We start from the raw sequence: 19,124 nt of genomic DNA, 5'->3' as shown, positions 1-19,124 counted from the left end.
ATGCCTACCTTGCTCGGAAGCTTCTTCATCCGTGGGATAAGTACTTGTTGATTACTTTCTTCATTATCTAGATCAGGACTATTCAATTCGAGTATGATACCATATGTTGCACCATCAATCATTCCTAGCTTGCGGGTTAGCTTGATTCCATCACTCAAATTTGCAGCATGAAGTGCTGATCCGAGCACTACAGCTTCATCAGCATCAAGATGCTTATCTAATTCTTTTCTGCCAAGAAATTCTTGGAGCAATGCCTGGAAGAGAATTGATATTACTATCAGTTATTTTGCATATTATGGACACTGCTACAGCAAAATGCACTTTCTAAACTTGTTCAAAAACACATTATTTCTATAAAATGCCAATTAAGAACTTTTAGTTATTTAATTTTCTATTGCTAAAGATTTATTTCTTTTCTCAACATTAGCTCTTCAAAAATATTGCTTCTTTGGCATGACAACCAGAAAAGAAATTCATTCAGAAGTTGAAAAATTATTTTATCCAGATTGACAAGTCACCAATCGCAATTTCAAGCACCACTTCATTTGCTCATAAACAAATGCAATTTTTAATAACTATCTTCAAAGAGCATCCACAAAGTGATTGAAATTCTCAAAAACTTTATATAAATGCTGTAAATATTGATGGCTATAGCACTTAACCTGCAATTTTGGCATGCGAGTCGCTCCACCTATCAACTCTACAGCATAAAGGTCTTCCACCTTCAAGCCAGAATGCTTAAGAATTTCCTTTACAGGCAAAAGCGCCTCCTCAAACAGATCCCCACAAAGCTCTTCAAATTTCTGCCGCGTTATGGTACTCCTAAAACATATGGTTGCAAGGGATGTTACAAACACACATAATATTTTCATTAGAAAACAAAGCAATAGTTCAAAACAGAGATGTAAAATCACAGGTATTTCTGTTATTATCTGCAATTGACCTTCTCGAATTGCTAAACTAAATTATAAAGTCTTCATGGCATTACTGAAACATAAACAAAGTAAACATGTAAATAAAATGACTAGACATAAAGTAGACAATCTCATATGCAAAATTAGTTGGACTGTTGACTAATGAGATCAATAATACAATTTAAAATCATACATCCATCTTAACCCCAGATCTATTAAGCAGTGATAGCTTGCTGCTTAGAAGACCCAGGGTAAAGTTGATATATGCTAGTTTTCATTTTTTAGTTATTTTTATAAGTGACAGTATTTAACAAGAGAATAGCTCTTTCCCTTTATTGTTTTTTTGACAACAGACATCGGAGTTCAAAAAAATTTCCATTTATTTTATTAGCATTGCACCATTGAAGAGTTGAACATATGTTCCATCACAGGCAGTACGAGAACCATGTTTCTCTTGGTGCAATTATATCTCTGTATATTGAAAAGGAATTACAACCTTAACTACATATATAAGATTAATTAAGCCACAGGAGCGTGGTTTCAAAGAGCCAAGCAAAATATCCATTAATTGATGCCAAGTGGTAACCTTAGTAAAGAGGTTAAGAGAACTGATATAGCTGATACATACACAAACATGTTGCCATAAGAAATCCATCATGCATTCACTTCCCTAGATTTAATGATAATCCATGCCACAGGGTTTGCCGAACTTCAACCTTGTGATTCAAAATTTGACAAACCTAAAAAAATTGTGAGGTTCATCAAACTTCATGGCCATTGACTAAGTCCACGGCCCAAGCTCGTTACCTCATGTCACAACTTAAGCTCGTAATCTATCTTTGCAGGTTCTATGTCCATTATAACATTTTTATGTTCATGGATGTTCATTTCTTACTATTTTATGTTATATCTCATTTTAAAGTTCATATATATATAGGGAGAGGGGGGGGGTTAAGATAAGCTAAATTTATTAATGTCCAACAAATGACCACAAAAGTAGGTGAATGGCACTGAAGAAGTGTACAATAAGAATGAATCCAATGTGGCAATGCAAGTGCAGCTCCTAGATCATGCTGAAAATAACATAAAGATTGAAAGAAAGAAACTGCAGTGTTGTCACAACATGCATATAAAAGACCATGGCACAATACAAAATAATCAATATATATAGATAGAGAGAGAGGGAGGGGGATAAGATAAGCTAAATTTATTAATGTCCAACAAATGACCACAAAAGTAGGTGAATGGCACTGAAGAAGTGTACAATAAGAATGAATCCAATGTGGCAATGCAAGTGCAGCTCCTAGATCATGCTGAAAATAACATAAAGATTGAAAGAAAGAAATTGTAGTGTTGTCACAACATGCATATAAAAGACCATGGCACAATACAAAATAATCAATAGCCTGACAAGAAAGAATGAGTGGGGTAGGAAGATCTGACAATGGAGCTAAAGATGTCAACGGCTCTTGAGTTTGATGGTTGATGGCAAGGGAGGTGAATTGGGCGCTGTGGTAGGAAGATCTGACGATGGAGCTAAAGATGTCAAGGGCTCTTGAGTTTGATGGTTGATGGCAAGGGAGGTGAATTGGGCACTTGCTCGTTGTCGAAGCCTCTTGGAAACAATGGTGGGTCCAACCGTATGATCCTGGGGGGATGTAGTGGCGTCCTAGCATCTGAGGTTGAAAGAAAGAACTCTGAATACATCTATGGTCACTCCTATGCAACTAGGAGTTAGTCAAGCGGGTCAAAGGCACACTGTAGGAACTTGTCCCTTTGGTGCTCTAAGGTCTTGTGAACTAATATATGATTCAACATGGTCAAATTGGCCTTGATGGTATATATTGATCCCCAAAGGGGGAGGTTGAAAAAGAGACACGAGATCTCACCCTTCTATTGCCTAGCACACCATGAACTTCTACCCATCGCTTGTGATTCTAATCTAATAGATACATATGAAAGTATAAATCATCCTGGTCATCCTAAGGCGAGGCATGGTGTGCAGGAACTAAGATCTATGGCTGAAAATATCCCTAATGAGGAGGGCTAAGCATCGTAGGTCCTGGTACCTAAAGAAGGTAGAGAGGGAGCCTCTGGAATCCCAATATAGGCAAGGTCCAAGGATAATGTCCTATGATCTCATAGTATATGGAGCACCTAAAAATCAAGTGTCATTGTCTTTAGCTCCTATAGGTGCCACATTTCACAATCGGGCCTTGGTATATGGAGGTTTGTCTATATCCAAAGTCTATGAGAACCAACTCAAATTGTCCCAATATTATCCTGAGAGAATGCATCCAATGTTTGCATGTGTAAGGGGGCGAACTATGATGCCATTCTACAACTCCAAAAAGTGCTCTAGGTAGGACAACTTCAAGCTCAAGCTCGTCGAAGGTGAAGTACAAGTGACCTGAATATACAATATGTAAATATCCTCCCTAATGGTCTAATGAAATACCTGTCGAGTCAACAAGATAAGGTTCAACACGTCAAGGAAGGATCTGAATGGGGGAAGGCGTTCTGGAGAGACACACAACTACTAAAGAAGTTGTGCCTTTGAGAACCAAACTCAAGTACAGCAATGAGGGGGGAAGGCTCTAAGGACAAAAAAGCAAGATAGGGTACCTTTCTCGCCCAGAGGAAGAGTATTCTAAAGATTTATATCTATGAAAGAATGAAACCAAACAGAAAATGACCTTGAGGTGGAATGAGTGGATACCAAACTCTGCCTAAATAAAGGGTTGTGGAACTATCCGCTTATAGCAGATGATGCATATGAGAAGAAAAGTTTGTACTCTCTCCAAGTTGGCCTAATCTATCTAAGCTCAACTCCCAAACTTCAAAACCATAAAGAGTTGTGGGTCTAATAATCGCCTCCATGAGGTGAAGTTTGGACAATATGTCTTGAAATTGACTTTGGAAACATTGTCTATTAATGAGGCTCGGGGAACATATCTTTTACTAAATTGAGGGACCCTACCACAAATCAAAAAGAAAGAAACCCCATAAACTATGGCCCTATGTAGGTGTAAGTTGTGGTGATCTCAATCAGTGTTTTAAGATTCGACCGGCTCGGAACAGACTCTGCCAAGTTGGTCCGAGTCAAGGCCTCACTAGGTCAACTCGGCCAGTGAACCGGTTTGACCGATCGGGTTATTACCGAGCCGGTCAAGTTGTCTAACAACTCAACCGGCTCGGTAATAACCCAGCCGAGTCCAAGCCTACTCGGCCGGGTTGGATGACAGCAACCAGTGAACTAAAAAACATCGATTTTTTTTTTTTTTTTCTTTTGGGGGACTCCAAAGTTTTCACTATGATACTTTAATGGTTTTTTGTCCCTTAATAAGTTTATCTCGCTTGATATTGAGAGGTTTGTTTAGGTGGTATCACATATGTAGTAGAGATTCCTTAAAAGGATAGTTTCATTCTTCTTCAAAACCTTCCAATAGGTTCTTTGCCCCTTTCTTAAAGCAAACCTAACTTTGTGGCCCCAACCTTGGCCCTCCAAAGATAAGCATCGAGCCTTGAGTTGATTCCATGTGATGCTACACCCCTTAATGAGCCTCCAAATGTTAAAACACTAAACTTAAAAGCTTGGACGTTGGACTATTTGATGATATGCCCAAATGGACTGAAGATGCCCCCTGGCTGGCCTTGGCCCTGTTTTGGTGGATGGTGCCTTCTTCCAAAGCACAGATGAGGATGGTTATCATTGAGATGACTTAGGAGGGCTAGCACATCCCCCTTTGATGCCAATGCTTACCCTTAGGGGTGCCATGTCACTCACATGCTTGAAAAAGGTGACATAGGGTCTCTCCTAGATGACATCATGGTGGAGGATGCACTTTTTGAAGATGTACACATGCACTTTGGGACTTTCTTGGAGTGAGGAACACTCTTGGACCCTTGTATTAGTTCCTTGATGACTTATAATCTATTTTGGATAATGCCATTTCTAGCCTCCTTGGTTATGTGTTTTTGTTTTGATCTCTATATCATCATCATGTATGTATTGGACAGTGCACTAGGTGCCATTTTGATATAATGGATATATTCATGAGCCTACTTTGATCATATGTTGTCTTTTATCTACATTCTAATTTGTGCGTTTCGAAACATGAATGAAAATCTTTAAAATTATGTTTTTAATAAAAAATAAATAGTTAATGTATTTTTTACAACCACCGAGTCATTGAAATCGAGCCAACCAAGTCGATACGGAGTCGGAGTCGGAGTCGACCCTCAGCCGATTCAGAGTCGGAGTCGGAGTTTTAAAACATTGATCTCAATCTCAACACCTCGTTAATAGAAATGTAAGTGTATAAGAGATCTCTTTAATACCCAAAACCTCGGTCTTACTCGAGTTGACCATCAACTGCAAAGGTCACAAAGCTAGATAGTGCATCAATCTATCTCTACAAGCATAAGGGGTGGAAGCCAACAAGATCAAGTCATTGGCAAAAGGGAGGAACAAAATCAACACAAGGTGTAGAAGACAACAGTTAAATTTCCATGAAACTCTGCAACTACTAAGATGAATAATTGAAAACTAAAAACTAGTTTACTTTCACCAAGATACAGAGTTTCTTAACAATTCATAAGTAGCGGTATAAAAACACAAATTGACACACTTGTTTTCTCAGGAAACCCAACAGGGAAAACTTGCTTCCTTGATGTGGAATTTTATTGATTGTCTTGGAGCAATTGAATCTATTACAAAGCAATTTGTCTCTCTGAGAAAGTGTTTTGCTTCTCTCACAAATCTCAGTTGATATAGTTAATCTTGACTTGCCTTGATCACTAGTTGATCTCAGCCCTCTAGCTCGCAATCAATCCTCTGTTGCCTTCTTGAGTTGCTCTGCAAACTCTACTTCCTTGCTCAATTCTACTACTTTCTTGCACACTTCAGGTCCTATTTTCTAGCACACTTGTGCCCTATTTCTTAGTGCACTTTCTGCTTCATATTCTTTAAGACCCAACTCCTTTTCACTGTGCACAATCACCTCCTAAACCCTTGCGCACTAGTTGCTCCTATTTCTTAGGACACAATTCTTGCACTCTCCACAAATCAAGGATCCTCTCACAAACTCGTGAGTTGTCTTGTCTCACAAACCTTTGTGCACAAAACTTATGATTTTTTGTGCCTTTGTCCTCCTCTTTATAGGCCCAATTCGAACATGCAAGGAGACCCAGTTCAAATTTAGAACTCGAGTTCTTAATTGACGAGTTAACTTAGAGTTCTTCTCGTCCTTTTTCCAATCAACATTGGAGCTCTTAACTCGTTCGCTCTCCAATCAACATTGGAGACTAACTCGCTCTAACTGAACTGCTAACTGCCACCTCATTCTATAGTCAAACTAATGAAGACTCCTCTTTAATTGAAGCTCCAACATTACGCATGCTAACTTGATGATTATTCCAATAAACTGAAAATAACTCATCCTAACTAAAGTCTAACTCATGAGGGCAATTCGAGGTCTTCACTAGCTAAGGCACAAGCCAAAAGGCATTGCTTGCTACATTTTCAACACTCCCTCTTAGCGAGTGAAGACCTCATCCACCTATATATGCCTTCAACACCACCACGTGATACGTTGTCGTTGTTACCCCCTCTGAACTAGAAGACTTCCCTGTTGAGGAATCTGATCTGAAGACTTATTCCTTCCAACCATACTCTTATTATCCAAGTGTATCACCTCAATTGTAAGTGCCATGTACTTCGTGTATCTTTGTGGCTACTTACTCTGCCTGAATATGGTACTGGAAGATCCAACTCTCTCCTAATCCCCCTAAACTAGTCTGCCCACCTGGCTCAAACTCTCCTTGTACTGGGAGTCACTGACTAAGTGGCTGCCTCCACTCGCCCTAGTCTCTTATCCTCATCATCCTACTGGTCAACCCACTTGCCAACTAGCCAAGACTCAAACTATCATACTGGTTGAGATTCCTTCTTGGAAGCTCTATCCTACTCTCGCCCTAAGGACTCCCCCAGAGCTCTACTCTCCTCCACCGTCATGTCTCTACTTTGTGCACTTCCTGCCTTGTTGCTCAAGGTTGTGCCTGACTCAACCTATAGCAGGTACAAATTCTTCTTCCTTAAACCTATTTGCATCTTACATCCAAAAGCTAAGAAATAGAAGTAAGCCTTACCTCTGTTGAAGATGACAGCATATCCCTTGTGCTTAAGGTTAGCTACTAAAACAAGGTTTTGCTTCAAGCTTGGAACATAGAGGACATCTCTGAGATGGAGAGAGCTACCTGACTACCTCTCAAAACTGACAGTACTAACTCCCTTAGTTGAGTACATGCCATCATATCCTAGCTCAATCTAAAACTACATGTCTTTCTCCTTCAAGCGGCTGAAATACTCCTTGTTCACGGTCATGTGGAAGGATGCTCCTAAATCAATATACCATACACTATTGTCTGTCAAGCTTGCCATGCAAGCTATCAATGAGAATTTTTCTCGAAATGAGCAAAAAACACATCTAGCTCAAGCTGATGCAGCTACATGAATCTTACGACTCCTTTCGAATCCTGATTAGGACACTTAGTGGTGTAGTGTCAAAACTCATGGCAATGGAAGCACTTGACCTTGCTCAGATCCTTCTTCTTCTTCTCGCCCTTCTGATTGGACTCAACCTCTCCTTGGCCCCTCTTGACCTTGGCTTTGCTACCTTTGTCTGCCTGGGCAAAGTTCTCATCGTCCTCCTACGAAGTTGATCTCCCAGCTCTTGTCCCTCTCTGAATCTCTTCTTGAACACAGTCACTCCATAGTCTTTCCCAACTGGGAATATTCTCTCTGTCACTTACTACACCCTGAAAAGTCTCCCAAGACTTGTGAAGTTCCAGAAGTGCAAGACTCACAAGGTCACTGTCTACTACAGTCACGACCACACAACCTAGGCTCATCTCAAACTTAAGTGAACTTTGAAAGATACGTGATGATGGGCTCTCCTTTTCTCACCTAAATGCTCCTTAACTTCTCCTTGAGAGCAAGCTTCCTGGCATCACTAGAACCCTGATACAGATCTAAGATTGCTTTAAACATCTCATACATTGTCTTCTTCAATGGAGATGAGGGATAATATGATCTCTGATCCCCTCAAGAATGATCCTCGTCACTTTGGTGTCATTCTCGTTATGTTGGATCAATTGTTGGGCATCTTGAGGTGGAGCTATTTCCTACTTCACATACTTGAGCACTCCATTATCTTCCAACACTATTGAAATCCACTCCTTCCATGAGCATAAGTTTGAGGCTCCCTCTAAACTATGATCTAACCTTAGTCCTTGGAACGCCATACTGCTATCCAAAGATATTGCTCTTCAAACTAGTGCAAGCCTCCCGCTTAATCTACGTTGTTCACTAACTAGTCAATCTGGTGTTGGTCTTTATACTGATCTCTACTTTGATACCATGTTAAATTCCCATGAAACTTTACAACTACTTAGATGAATAACAAAAAACTTAAAACCAAGAGACTGAGAAGTGTTGCACGAGTGGGAGAAGATCTTGGTTGGCTAAGACGTAGTCAACAACGCTACCCCCCCCCCCCCCCCCCTACAGGGGTACAAGTAATGTCCTCAAAAGCCAAGAAATCGATTCAGGATCAATAAGCCATGGGATTCACCTAGCTGTAAGATATGTCTCTCATTGCTTGTGACAGGCCCATAACTATCTTGCAAATTCCTATGCAAACCCACAGATTCTAGTTCCAAATCTTGGAAACAAAGGGCATCTTCTACTTTGTTATGTAGGGCAACCTGGAGGTTAATGGTATGAGCAATGAAGTCATCTAGGAGAATAACATCGCCAAGAGTGTGGTGGGAGATATCTTTATAAAGGTCAAGGAAAGGGGCCACCCTTGGAATCCATGTGAAATGTAAAGTGTGATGAGGCTAGGGGAAATTAACTAACTAGAATGTAGTTGTCACGAAGAAGGGAGTTGTGCCGATGAAACCGGACCCACAAAAACCTAGCATACTCATCCAATGACAACAAAGTGACCCTTTTCCAAATAGAATCCCATACAAGACAAGCAACACCCCTAGATCCTCTGGCGCTATCAAATCTTGCCTCATGTCGACAAGACCACACCTAATGATACCCATGGATATTGGGTGGTGTGCACATGGGAATCGGATATGTCTCTGTGAGGAAAAGGAGGTCATGAGACCCAATCGCATTACAAAACATACCCGATGAAGACCAAAGTGCATCATTACAATTCCAACAACCAATGGATATGGTGGGCCAACTCCCCCTAACCTATCTGCTAACTAAAAGATATTGTCATTTGGTCCAAGGGAGAGAGTATCCTAGAGGATCTTGTCTCTTGTCCCCTAGCTATAAGAGTCAATCATTTGTTCCAATGGAGAGAGAATCCTAGAGGAGTCGAATCGCAAATGATGGCTTTGAGATCTCATATTACTACCCATGTCCCTTCCTTTCATGCAGCTATGACATGGTCCTTAGATAACTTGAGTTCCGCCTTTTGAGATTTGATGAGGTCCACATCGAGGGAGATCTTCTACGAGGATGGGAGCGAGGTTGGTCTTCTCTTGGCTCAAAGGGCTCTAAGTCGATCCTCTAGTGACCGAAAACAAAGGAAGAAAGTGGAATCAAGGCCCATCCATATGCCCAGTCAAGAGTGATGTCCTTCAAATCCAGAGTGTCATGAAGGAAAGAGGTGCCTATCTATAGGGGGTCAAAAGGAGCTACTAGAAGAGGGATCCCACATACTCTAAGCTTAAGCTCTCAGGCTCCACGAAGGCATTCCTCATGTAATTTTGCTTGCATCACACTTCAACTATGGTAAGTGGGTGCAAGGGGGGCTGCACACTTTTGTGGACCACTTCAACTCGAGAATTATGTTTCTACTATTGGATTTACGTCTCCTATTTAAGGAAGGCCTATTGTGGTCTCATCTAATCTACATATTTTTGATGTCTAAGATCTTTGTTTGGAATGTGGAGAAGTCAATAATCAATTGTTGCAAGTGTCGCCTAATTGGTTAGCTCAAGCGACTGAGTGTTGTGAATTACAAGAAGCAGGTCACAAGGTCAAATCCCCAAGTTGGCTTCCTCTGTGAATATTATTAGGCCTCACTCGATGTGCCGTAGCACTGCCAGAAACTACAACTAGCTGATTTACCTCGGTGCCATACTCAAAATAAGAGGAAGTGCTCAGAGGGTTTCCCCATGGCCAAGGATGTGGATACACACACACACAAAATGTATATAGGCAAACCTAATTGTGACCCTCATCTCAACCTCATCGAAAAATTAGAATTCGTGTTGAACCTAAATGTAGAAAAACCTACACACGAACTTAAACCATGTGACTAAGGATTTAATTGCACCAAATATCAGTTGTAAGTCAAAATTGCACCGAATCTGAATTGTAATGTATCTATTGAGTCCAAGGATTTCTTGGTCATGGTAATCTATTGAGGACATTTCAGAAAATGATGTGTTGTGCTATCCATAGGAGATATAATGATCCTACATGTAGAAACAGTCGCTACAAGCTTATAGGTAAGAGGAGTCAAAAAATATAAAAATAAAAAGCATCCAATCTTCAATATGTTAGACCCAATGAGTTGAAACAATATGCTAACTTCATTAGAGTCTAAATGCATTTGCAACATGGATGCTGGAATGCAATCGTGCAAGACCTGCACTAGTTATTGAATATATACCTCACAAGTTAATCTAGAACATAGATGTTGTTTTCACCAATTGCAAGTTTTGATAAATGCATAAACATGGAAAGATATGAATGCTAGACTTATGATCGCCACTATTGGGAAAGTACTTTTAATGAATATGATAGACCATCATACCAAGAATCCTTCCAACAACTGAAAAAAATCTGGATATTTAACATTTTGGAGATGAAGCTTTTTGCATTTGAAAATGCCACACCCTACACAAAGCAACATACTAAAGATCCCCCAAAAGCCTCCAACCTAGGAATATACTTACAATGTTACAAATATTGTTTCGGAAAAATATAACTTCTCAAAAACATTCAAACATCAGGGAAAATATTGGAAAATATCAGCAAGCATAATCTTGGAACTGAAAAAGTCTGGAAAACTTGAACCAAGATATACAATCGATGCATTGCAAATTGCCCAACAAGAAGCAAGATTTCTACTGTATACAGTAAATCTCCAACCCCTTCAAGCCGTATAGCTATTTGGCTGAAGGCCTAAAGGGTTAGCATGCTTGTTCCATCACCAATATCTAGGGTTTGTTTTCAGAGAATTACAAAGGATCTAACCATATACCCATCACAAGCTATTTGACTAAACCTAACGATTTGGCAAGTCACAGAAGATGCAGAGCTGCAGAAGATTAAGAATTATAAACAATGGATAGTAAGGAGACACAAAAGACAGATGGTCCAGGAAGCAAAATGTCACAAGAAATGTACATGGGAACTTTATTCCATTGTTCATTTCTGTTTCTCCACTTTTCATCACTCCAGAGTCCAAACTAAATCAAATGCCTCCTTCAGTTTCATTGAATGGACTAGACTGAGCAAAGGTTTGGTTTTGACTTGGTGGATCCCATGTACATTTCAAGGTGAAATTGATGAAAATTGTTTCTGAATCAACTCATTCACCAAAAAAGTTAAAGCTAAGACTAAGATTAGAGACATAAATGATAACAGGCTTTATCATTACAAGAAAAATGAACTTGCAAATCAAATCAAATCAAAGGAAACAAAAATTGTTTAACATAATAAATAAGTAAAAATTCGTTGAATTTTTCTCAGACCCATGTGTACTGGCACTCTTTAGCATACATTTCAGTGTGCATATTGGTGTTAGCTTACCTGAATTTCTTAGACATTGTTCCAGCTACAGCACTTTTTCCTTCAGTAGAGCAGTTCATACAGCAGTGTCTGGAGCTGTTTCAAATTGGATAAAACTACAGATTATGTATTGACTAGTCCAATTAGAGTGTTTGTTGTTTTATTTATCAGCAGTACATGTTTGTAACTTAAGTACTCCTGAGTACCGAATCTGTTCACCATCATCTGATTTTTGACATGGTATCAGAACTTATTTGATGAAACATTATGCAAACCCATGCATGGATGGTAGGGCCGCTACCTGTGACAGGGAGTCATCTAGGGGTTTCAGGAATGAGATATCTGAGACCTGTGCTTGGGAATAGCATTGTGGAACTATGATAGGTTGGCAGGTTGCCGATCCGTTACAATTTCTTTCTTATAGAAAAACAAACAAGACAAGATAATTCAAGTACATTAATGTCCAATAAATGATGAAAACAGGTCAATGTCATTGAAACAAAAGTACATTCAACAATATGCACCAACAGGAGTCCAAAGCTACTTCAAAAGCATAAATTAAACTAACTAGCTATTGAAAAAGGTTAGACAGAAAACTAGCGCAGAAAAATTACTAATGAAGAAAAAGAGAGCACAGCCTAGATATAGAAATGACTTCCTAACTCAAAATCTACATCATCAATGGATACATAAGTGGTGCTGAGACATAGGCCCCTACACAGATTCCAAAATCATCCCACAGATTTCCAAATGAAGGCAAATTATCACAAGCACAAATTCCATGGACAAAGGGTTTTCAAGATGGAGAAATCCCATTCAAAACAATGGGCACCAACTCCTTATCTTCAACCATAGCCCTTATGGTAGCCAACTGATCTCTTAACTTTGTGATCTTCATCGAGTACTAGCCATGGAATCCACATCATTTAGGTGGATGGCAAAGAGCTTATTTCCCAACTGTGTATTGCAAGAAATATTGACACTCTAGTACAACTCTATCAAAGCATCCTACATATCCTCAGCTGTCTTATTCTTTGCAATGTGAGAGATCATATAATCCTTCACCAAATCAAGAAGATTTGCCTTGTCTTGGCCTCTTTCTTCTCGTAATTAACTGACTGAGCAAGAATGGTAGGATCAATAACCTTGCTCCCATCAAACTCCCAAAGCTCAACCTCCTCCGACAACGTCTACAGTATACAATTCTAAGGTGTAACATTGAAAGCACCTTCTAACCTATGACACTCTGTCAAGACTGAGAGTAGTCATCCATACAAATCATAAAGCACACCTCAAACAAAAAAAAATCAGGTAGATCAATCACCTATCCCAGGTGAGATAACAACTGCAATCCTTGGAGCAAATGGGGCATCAACCCAACAAATCCTTTCCGGGTGCAAGTGTTTATCCCAAACACAGATCAACTTCAATTATGAAGCTAATATCCCAGGTGAAATCATAACTCCAATGCCTGGATAAAATAGGCCATCAACCCAACAATTTATCCCAAACACAGATCAACTTCAATTATGAAGCTAATATCCCAGGTGAAATCATAACTCCAATGCCTGGATAAAATAGGCCATCAACCCTACAAATCCTTCCGAGGTACAAGTGCTTATCCTGAGCACGAATTGACTTCAATTCATGAAGCTAAGGTTTCAAGCATGCAGAAATATCCAACGCCCTCTTTCAACAAAGAGCAATTTCAACATTACAAGCTGTAAAACCATGTAAAAATTCCAGAAATCTGCCCAATCTGAAATTTCCACCTCGCTTCAATGAGGACATAGAGTTATCACATAGAACTTTCAGCATTGGGGCTGAATTGAAATAATATCCAGAAATACGCTTGCAAAGACCTCAAATCTACCCACCACTGCTTTAAGCAAGTTCAAATAGATAAACAACTCAACTAGATCAATGCATCAATCCTTAGGTCATGGAACTAATCAAATATTCAAACCTGAAAATTACGTTCATTGACAACAGAAATATAACAGCACATTTTAAATCTAAATTTTCATACAAGGCATGCCAAATCACTCAGCATTTCAGCCTTCCTATCCCAATAATCAGCATATCAAAACAGCCATGAAACTTCCTCAAAACAAATGAAAAACAAATCCGAAAATCAGATCTGCAATTAAAAAGTTTAAGACAGCCATGGTACAACTCATTATCAAAAGATGAAGATAAAGTAAACATCTCTCAGCTTTGCCAAAGGCGGTACATCAAGTCCTGCTTTGTCCCAAGTATAGACTTCTTTAAAGTTTCCCAAACCCTAAGTAGGGCATCCACATTTACCACAAATCCTAACCAGCAATAACAAAGCCTATCAAGGCATCCCACCAAGCTATACTAGCCTCCAAGAGCTCAACAACAAACTACCATGACAGAAGCCAACAAACCCTAGCCTATGTGATGCAGGAGCATCTTACTCTTGAAAATGGAAAGAAACAAATGAAAAGTGGAAGCAATTAGATTCCTTTATTCTATTAGTAAATTAGTTTTGTTTTAGTTTAAAGAACAGAAAATTTGGATGGGAATGATGTTAGAAAAAAAAAATTAGAAATCTTATCCAATTTTGTGGATATAGATGGAAGTAGTTTTTTTTATTAAGTTTAGTAAAATAGACTAGATTTGTAGGAGGAAAAATATGAAGAAAGCTAAGACTTTGTGGAAAAAACAGGGAGCTTGGATTCCTTTTTGGAAAATCCAACTCATCCAAATTTTAGTAATGATAGAAGAGGAATTAGATATATGATTATCTATGAATGTATGTACTCAGTTTTTGCAATTCAGAAGAAAATAAAAAATATATGTTAGAAATTTGTTGGAGATTCTGTGAATGGGAAATGTAATTTGAAAGTGTAAATGAGTTAATGTTGTTTGGGCACTGCAGCCATTAATCGTATTGCAGGTTAGGCAAGACCTGGCATCACTATGCCTCTCACAAGCACTATCATTGTTAAAAGAGTAAATAATTGTTCTTCCAAGATCATCCAATAGCTTGCATCACACCAACTATCACATCTCAATGACACAATACAAGTCATACAAAGACACTCTCCTCTCTTCATACCTAATTAGGTGAAGAAGGCCAACAATAATTCATGGGTCAAGTCTAAGAGTAAACCCTAAACACAACAACAAAGCCACAAGTGAAGAACTACACTAAAAAATGAATACCACATGAACACACAATAAGGTTTGTACAAGGCTACAAGCCCCAAGGTGACTATCACATCTCAATAACACAATACAAGTCATAACAAAGACACTCTCCTCTCTTGATATCTAATTAGGTGAAAAAGGCCAACAATAATTCATGGGTCAAGTCTAAGAGTAAACCCTAAACAAGTCAACAACAAAGCCCCAAGTGAAGAACTACACTAAAAAATGAATACCACATGAACACACAATAAGGTTTGTACAAGGCTACAAGCCCCAAGGTGGTGCACGCTCTAAGCCTAGGTGTCCACATGTCAAATGCTCTTCTAAGCAAGATTGTTCTTCAACTCAATCATTCCTCCTCAACATATGTACAAGGTCGCTCAAATGATCCGAAGGTTCCATGCCCAACCTCTAAATGCATAATGCCCTCCTCTGGGGTGGACACTACACATGTCTCATGAGCCAATCCTCTTCAACAAGTGCACCCTTGTTGAAGATTTCACACCACTGTGTGCGCCAACTACCATCTCAAGAAATGTGCCTCCCTGGCATTGATCCCAAAGTAGGCATACACCCACTAAGCTCTCCAAACACCAATCGGCCAAAATACAACAAAAAGGCTAAGGGACCACAAGCCATCCGCATCTCATCACGTACTCCCCTAGTTACATGAAGACACTGTCAAAGCAACCTGCAATTGCTTAAACAACTTATATGATATTACAGAAAGCTAAAGCGACTTAAAAGTAGGCCAAGACTTTCTCTATCCATTTATCCCCAGTTCATTTCACTTGAAAGGTTCTCATCCTCGTAAAAAACATCTTGGATGATTGATTTCAAGAATTCATAGCATTTATTCATATAGAAATTCTTTACTATCTCTAGAACCTGCAACAATTTTCATTTGGGAGTGGGGAGTGGGGTGGTGTGGTTCACATTGGCAAAGTGTACCCATTTCAGAAACTGATATCCCTTTCCACATTTCACGCACCTTAGCTTTCAATGCTTAATAAACCAAGGTTAAAACCAATCTATGCTAATACTAAGATAGTTATGGGTATGCAACAAAATGTTCATATACTTTCTATGCATACAACGTGTATTACCATATAAAAAAGAAAAATTATTCCTAATGGTGTAGTACAACTCCTCTTGAAAGTTACGATAGATTCAATACAAAACATGCATGTACTAAAACTTATATCAATTGTGGTGTCTACTGAAAACTTATGTCAGATTGTGGAGTGACACACATCTTCAGATTTATGAGAAGATTGAGAAATAGAAACAGGTTAAGCCAATGGGAGGTTCATATTAATTAATCATGCTCCTTTGAACCAATTTTATCCAAAAGCTAAGCATATAAGTGAGACATAACAAATGCAAGAGCTTATAACAAGAACCAACCTGAAATCACGATCCTCATAAATTGATTCAACTGATAGAGGGGCCTCATTATTAGCACTAAGGATTTCTTTGGTGCGCTTAATTTGTTTCTTCAACTTCGCCATTGCTTTAGGAGATTTCCGCACATCTATACCATTCCCAACTTGCCTATTAAATTCATCTGCAAAATGCTCAACAAGACGCATTTCCATAGTTTGCCCGCCAAGATTTGCCTTCCATCTTACATCTTTGACCTACATCAGGCTAACAAATAATCAGCCATCGTCATCTAAAACAGATATGAAATGAAAACAGAGGCAACTAGTAAAAAAACAATACAAATATGAAAGCATTACAATGAAACATGAAATTGTATATTTCATAGGCAGTTTCAAAGTGGAAATCTGAGGAGCCTACAGCTAAATTCAGTTGCAATTGCAACTTACATACCTAACAGATAGTACCATAACCTATTTACTCTCTGCCACCCTGAAATCATTTAGCTAAACAAACAACACACTGAAGCCTTTTGCCGTGTTATAGTATTTAAATACAAATTTGGAAATAATCCCCACGACATCAAAATTTATAGTAAATATGGAAGAATCAGACAATCCCAAGATCCAGCTACAAGCAACTCAAATTGAAATGCACGCCTAATATTCATAAATCGGTATGGATTTGCCTGTATTACTGCTAAAACATTTGTGGTCAAAATTGCGGTGTACCTGGAATTGGTTAGCCGAAATACTCTTCCCATACTCCTTTGTGGTATATGTAGAGAAATAAACAAGAGTGGCATAAGTGTTGTTAGATCCCATGTCATAAAACACAACATGTCAGGATGCATTTGTGAAATCCTTATCAATCCCATACTGAATAGCTGCACCAGAATGCTCGTTGATCAAAGATAATACATTGAGGCCAGCAAGCTGAGCTGCTTGAATGATACCACTCCTCTCAGCTTGGCCGAAGAAAGGTGGCACGCTAATCACAGCATCCTTGATAGGGACTTTGGTATGGTACTCCGCCAAATGCCTACCATAACTCAAAATCATGGAAACCAACTCCTCTACAGTATAAACTGATTTACCGTCATTATCTACCCTAATGCCAGCAGCACCTCTAGAATCTTCAACTATGTCATATGGAAGATATAGTGAATCTATAAGAGCTTTAACCTGGTTGTAAGATTTACCAACCATGTCTCTGACCTGCACGATGACCTTATCAGGGTAGCGGGCAGAGATCCCGGCGGCTTCTTCGGCGACCAGGCGGTCTCCTCCATTGAATGCCACGAGGGCAGGGCTTTTCCGCTTCGACATTTCATTTATTGCTATGGAAATTGGGCTCTGCCCGGGCTTTAGATGCACCACTGCAACTTTCATCCATTCAGACCCCAGATCTATGCTGCACACCGAAGCACAATGCAGGGCATATGGCGATAAACAATGTAAATATCACCAAAAGAATTCTCGTGCTAGACCCCATCTTCAGAGATTGAGTAAGCTCAGGACATGAATCTTGATAAACTCGAGATTTTGACCGATCCAGAACCGATTTAAACCGCTAACGCAGAGCAAACAATTACGATGCCAAAACATAACAAAAAAAAGAATGCTTTTTAGAATGAAAGATGAGGATTCCAGAACTTCATACGAAAACCTAATTTACAAATTCTGGATCGATCGGGACCGTTTGAACAATCTCTTCAGCAGAATGCAAGTCCGTGGTTTAATAAAGCCATGAAAAAAGGAATTGAAGGACTTCACGAAAACAAAGCTTGCGCCTTCAATGCCTGATCCGGAAACCCTAAACCCAATTTCATGAATATTGTTTCGGTACCGTTTGGATCTGGGTCTTTCTGGCAGAAGATGACGGATTTTACTATATATAATGCAGAACGGCCGATCTGCGTATCGAACAGGCGAGAACAAACTACGAAGACGAGGATTTATCGGTCCCCGGGACCTGGACTGCTGGCAGAGGAGCGCGGAGGATTCTTGACTCGTCATGTGAATTGAGAAACCAATAAGGCTATGCCACGTCATCGAAAATTACACGTGCCAAAAAGAGATATGTCAACAGCGCTGGAAACCTATGGTTCGTCGAGGCAAGTGAAATGGACGAATGGGATTTTAGGTCCACACCTACGAGTGGTAACGTGTGATTTTGTGTATGAAACAATGTATTTGTTAACATTTGTGTATGAAACAATGTATTTGTTAACAAATTGAAAGATTGCGTTGTTATATATAAATTATATAATTCTATGGGTTTTTTTTAAAATAAGGGGGTGCGAGTTCCTTATTTAGATGCTATATATAGTCCAAAAAATAAGGGGGTGCGAGTTCCTTATTTAGATGCTATATATAGTCCAAAATTCACAATTTTTATTATATACAATATGTAGAGGATAAATGTCAATACCCATGAGATGAAACAGATCATTAAATCGACTGGATGAGATTCGATCGAGGGTCGCCGGCTCTGGTACAACCAGGTCGTAACATGGCCTAAACGGGATTCTTTCTTTGGCGTTTCGGGGCTGCAGGCCGACATCGGTCCTGCAGCCAGCCCTGCCCCGTACCCCTCCCTTCGAGTTTTGAGCCAGGGTGATTTAAAAAAAAAAAAAATTACCTCACATCTCTCCTTCTGGTTTTTACCCTCCTCCCACCTCCGCAAGCACTCCCCATCCGCTCGGGTTTCCCTTTGCCCCGATCCGCCACCCCTCTTTGCTGCTCGAAGAGAGTTCTCCGTCGCCGCGCCTAAACCCTTTGCTACAGCTGCAGGTCGTTTTCCCCTGTCGTTTTCCACCC

The 19,124-nt window shown here is 39.5% G+C and overlaps 1 pseudogene across 1 annotated transcript in view; it reads right to left on the bottom strand.

The window, feature by feature from the left end:
• LOC149227237 (heat shock 70 kDa protein 17-like) overlaps positions 1-18,296 on the bottom strand; it is a 45,643-nt pseudogene extending 27,347 nt beyond the window's left edge. The window contains exons 1-4 of the transcript XR_016247771.1: positions 17,034-18,296; positions 16,327-16,559; positions 663-822; positions 9-254 (exon numbers count right to left, since the gene is read on the bottom strand). The product of XR_016247771.1 is annotated as a heat shock 70 kDa protein 17-like (transcript). The remainder of the gene's footprint in view (positions 1-8; positions 255-662; positions 823-16,326; positions 16,560-17,033) is intronic.
• Between the last annotated feature and the right edge of the window lie 828 nt (positions 18,297-19,124).

The sequence above is a fragment of the Pinus tabuliformis genome, chromosome J (genome assembly GCF_031772625.1).
Source record: "Pinus tabuliformis cultivar Carrire ecotype Pingquan chromosome J, CPIR1, whole genome shotgun sequence".
NCBI classification, from domain to species: domain Eukaryota; kingdom Viridiplantae; phylum Streptophyta; class Pinopsida; order Pinales; family Pinaceae; genus Pinus; species Pinus tabuliformis.
This window is presented reverse-complemented; position numbering and strand designations above follow the sequence as displayed.